Source organism: Saccopteryx leptura, chromosome 1 (assembly GCF_036850995.1).
Source record: "Saccopteryx leptura isolate mSacLep1 chromosome 1, mSacLep1_pri_phased_curated, whole genome shotgun sequence".
Taxonomy (NCBI): domain Eukaryota; kingdom Metazoa; phylum Chordata; class Mammalia; order Chiroptera; family Emballonuridae; genus Saccopteryx; species Saccopteryx leptura.
In genome coordinates this window covers 341333676-341338352 of record NC_089503.1, presented here as the reverse complement: position 1 = coordinate 341338352, position 4677 = coordinate 341333676, and the positions used below count along the sequence as shown (strand labels likewise).

Genomic DNA, 4677 nt, shown 5'->3' with positions numbered 1-4677 from the left:
GTTATAAAAGAAGGAAAAATAACATTTGAAGAAAAAATAGCTGAACTGAAAAAAGATATATGAGTTCTCATAACAAAACTACACCATGAATATCAAGCAGAATAAATAAATTCAAAGCAAGATGTATCATGGGTGAAATTGAAGAACATAAAAGAAAACTCAAATTGTTGAAGCTACCAAGGAGAAAAGGCAGAATATATTGAAAAGTGTACTTTGAAACTGGCAACAAACTTTCCCTCAGCCATGGATGCTAGAAAACAATGGGATCAATGTCTTTAAAGCACTGAAGGAGCACACCTGTCAGATTACATGGTGCGGGTGGTGAAAGTGTTATACAAAAGCGGGGTTAAACTGAAAGAAGAAAGTCAGACATACTCAGAAAAAGAGTTTACCTCTGACAGACTTTTCTAAATTTTAAAAGTATTTTTAATTCATTTTAGAGAGAGGAGAAAGAGAGCAAAAGAGAGAGAGAGAGAGAGAGAGAGAGAGAGAGAAGGGGGAGGAGCAGGAAGCATCAACTCCCATATGTGCCTTGACCAGGGTTTCGAACTAGCAACCTCAGTGTTCCAGGTCAATGCTTTATCACTGCACCACCACAGGTCAGGCAAAATTTTAAAAAGTTTTGGCCCTGGCTGGTTGACTCACTGGTATAGCGTCGGCCTGGCGTGCAGGAGTCCCTGGTTCGATTCCCGGCCAGGGCACACAGGAGAAGTGCCCATCTGCTTCTCCACCCCCCCTCTCCTTCTTCTCTGTCTCTCTCTTCCCCTCCCACAGCCAAGGCTCCATTGGAGCAAAGTTGGCCCCGGCACTGAGGATGGCTCTGTGGCCTCTGCCTCAGGTGCTAGAATGGCTCTGGTTGCAACAGAGCAACGCCCCAGATGGGCAGGGCGTCGCCCTCTGGTGGGCGTGCCAGGTGGATCCCGGTCGGGCACATGCGGGGGTCTGTCTGACTGCCTCCCTGTTTCCAACTTTAAAAAAAAAATGAAAATAAAAAGTTTTACTAACACTGGATGGAAAATGGAGGCATGAAATCCAGGCAACAGTTGTGAGTTCAGAAAATAATAAAAGGAACCATTGAAAGTAATTGACTATTTAAACATAATTAATGATTTTTGCTTTAAATAAGGAAAAATAAATTCTCTCATCATACTAATATTTAAAATGAACAATTTAAAAGCCCAAACTTTGAAAATATATAGAAAAACAGCAAGAGTTGCCAATCATGTATGTGAACATATCATAGAGTTACAATAATAAAAATTGTTGCCCACTCCAGAATAGACAATAGAATTACATAGCTCTGTGTGTGTGTGTGTGTGTGTGTGTGTGTTGTATAATAGATGAGCAGAAAAGAAAAACATTTGATAAACTGTGTTAAAACAATTGGTTCAGATTTAACGGTGGCAGCTGGTTCAGCGCTGGATCTGGGAGAGGGGCGGGCGCCATTGTGCTTCGCTGCCGACTCCTTTGCCTCAGAGTCTCAGAGTCCCAGAGTCCTGAGGAGGAAGGTGGTGGTGGTGTGGTCGCTGTGAGCGGAATGTGCTCTGTTCGGTGCCATCTCCGGAACAGAGAAACCTTAAGAATGGAGTCTAAACCTTCAAGGATTCCAAGAAGAATTTCTGTTCAACCCTCCAACTCTTTAAGTGCCAGGATGATGTCTGGAAGTAGAGGAAATAGTTTAAATGATACCTATCACTCCAGAGACTCTTCTTTTAGACTGGATTCTGAATATCAGTCTACATCTGCATCAGCATCTGCATCTCCATATCGGTCTACATGGTATAGTGAATCTGCGATAACTCAAGGAGCACGGTCAAGATCACAAAACCAGCAATGGGATCATGATTCAAAAAGACCTAAACTTTCCTGTACAAACTGTACATCTACCTCAGCTGGGAGAAATGTTGGACATGGTTTAAATGCAGTATCAGATTCTTCTTGGAGGCATAGTCATGTTCCTAGATCTTCATCAATGGTACTTGAATCATTTGGAAGTGACTTAATGAGAGAAAGAAGAGATTTAGAGAGGAGAGCAGATTCCTCCATTAGTAGTCTTACAGATTATGGTCACCGAAGTGGTGATTTCATGACGTCATCATATGTTCAAGACAGAGTATCTTCTTCATATTCACAAGGAGCAAGACCAAAAGAGAACTCAGTGAGCACTTTACAATTGAATACATCATCCTCCAACCACCAAATGCCTTCTGAACTTCAGACCATACCGTGTTCTAGAGACTCTAGTAGAAATTCTTTAAGATCAAATTTTTCTCCAAGAGAACTGGAATCTCTCCAAAGCAGTACACAGCCTGGATTTTCTTTTATTTCAAATAGAGACGAAACCTCAACTATAAGCAATTTAGACAGGCTTGGTTCATCTCAAAGATCATTTCAAGAATCTTCTGACAATGACGGTAGACATACAACCAGAAGATTGCTGTCACATATAGCTTCTAGTATGTCATCTACCCTTTTTTCATGAAGATCTAATCAAGAATCTTTAAATACAAGATCACTGAGTTCTGAAAATTCTTAATTTCTCCAAGAATCTCAACAACTTCACATTCTCGTAGTAATGCAGCAGCATCTTCTGACATTTCTGATAATAGGGCATCTGAAGCTTCTCAGGGATTTCGATTTCTTAGGCGAAGATGGGGTTTGTCATCTCTTAGCCAACATCATAGCTCTGAGCCAGATTCAGAAAATTTTAACCAAGAATCTGAAGGTAGAAATACAGGACCTTGGTTATCTTCCTCACTTAGGAATAGATGCACACCTTTGTTCTCTAGAAGGAGGTGAGAGGGACGAGATAAATCTTCAAGGATACCCACCTCTGATATACCACCTAGGTCTCATATTTTTAGGAGAGAATCAAGTGAAGTGGTTCACCTTGAAGCACAGAGTGTTCCCCTTGGGGCTGCTGCCAACAGATCACAAGCACCTGCAGCATCAAGCAGTGCTGCTACGGGTGGCTCCACATCAGATACAGCTCACTGTGGAAGAAACACAGGAATCACTGGGATCCTTCCTGGTTCTTTATTTCGATTTGCAGTCCCTCCAGCACTTAAAAGTAATTTGACCAACAATGTCATGATCACTGTAGATATTATTTCTTCAGGTTGGAGTTCATCTGATGGAAAAAGTGATAAAACTAAAAGTGCACCTTCAAGAGATCCAGAAAGACTGCAGAGAATAAAAGAGAGCCTCCTTTTAGAGGACTCTGAAGAAGAAGAAGGTGACTTATGTAGAATTTGTCAGATGGCAGCTGAATCATCATCTAATTTGCTGATGGAGCCATGCAAGTGCACAGGAAGTTTGCAGTATGTCCATGAAGAGTGAATGAAAAAGTGGTTACAGGCGAAAATTAACTCTGGTTCTTCATTAGAGGCTGGAACCACCTGTGAACTTCGTAAAGAGAAGTTGCAGCTTAACCTGGAGGATTTTGATATTCATGAACTACATAGAGCTCATGCAAATGAACAAGCTGAGTATGAGTTTATCAGCTCTGGTCTCTACCTAGTTGTATTACTGCACTTGTGCGAACAAAGCTTTTCTGATATGATGGGAAATACAAATGAACCAAGCACACGAGTCTGATTTATTAACCTTGCAAGAACTCTTCAGGCATATATGGAAGATCTCAAAAGTAGGTGGAATTTCCCCTCCCCAGACTTGTTGAAGTTTACTTTTGCAAATTAAACCCACAGAGCAAAATCTAAGTATATACTCTGTCAACTTAGAGCTTTATTAATAGGCTTAATAATACCAATTATCTTAGAAATGCTGGGTTGGGCAACTAACATTAGTTTTTACTATAATAAAATTTTGTTTTTATAAAAAAAAACCCAAATGGTTCATAATTTGAAAAATCCCTTTATATTCTAATCTCATACTATATACCATAATCAATCCCAAAAGGACTACAGAGTTGAATCTAAAAGTCAAGACAAAATTATTAAACAAAAATAGAAATAAATAGCATATCTGTGAGAACAAGAATATTTTATAAACCTAAAAGCAAACAAAGGATTTAGTAAGCATAAGATAGTCTTGGCTATATAACTCTTTTTCTCAAAGAAACCTCTACATATTAAAATGTCTACATTAAAAAAACATTTTCAACATTGGTTTGAATAAAAGCAATGAATTGCTTATTACTCCCATAAAGAGTTGATACTCAGTTTGGCAATGTAAATCAAGGGTTTCAAAATGCTTCTATATCAAAGTATGAACAAACTTTTACTCACATGATGATTTCTTCCACCTCTTTATTTGAGAAACAAAAATTGCCAATAGTTTAAGTGTCTGACAATGAAGGAATGATTAAATAAATTATGGTACCCAATAAAATGTTATAAAATTATTAATGTTATAATTATAAAAAGGACTTACGATTTTACGTATGATTATATGAAGTTTTTATTATATTCCAGCAAATAACATGATACTATACTGCTCACAAAAATTAGAGGATATTTCAAAGTGAATATTAGCCTGACCAGGCAGTGGCGCAGTGGATAGAACATCAGACTGGGATGCAGAAGACCCAGGTTTGAGACCCCAAGGTCGCCAGCTTGAGTGCCGGCTCATCTGGTTTGGGCAAAGCTCACCAGCTTGAACCCAAGGTCACTGGCTCGAGCAAGGGGTTACTTGGTCTGCTTGTAGCCCCACGGTCAA

The 4677-nt window shown here is 39.3% G+C and overlaps 1 pseudogene; it reads left to right on the top strand.

The window, feature by feature from the left end:
* The first annotated feature begins 1423 nt into the window (after positions 1-1423).
* LOC136389510 (E3 ubiquitin-protein ligase MARCHF7 pseudogene) lies at positions 1424-3689 on the top strand (annotated as a pseudogene).
* Positions 3690-4677: the final 988 nt, after the last annotated feature.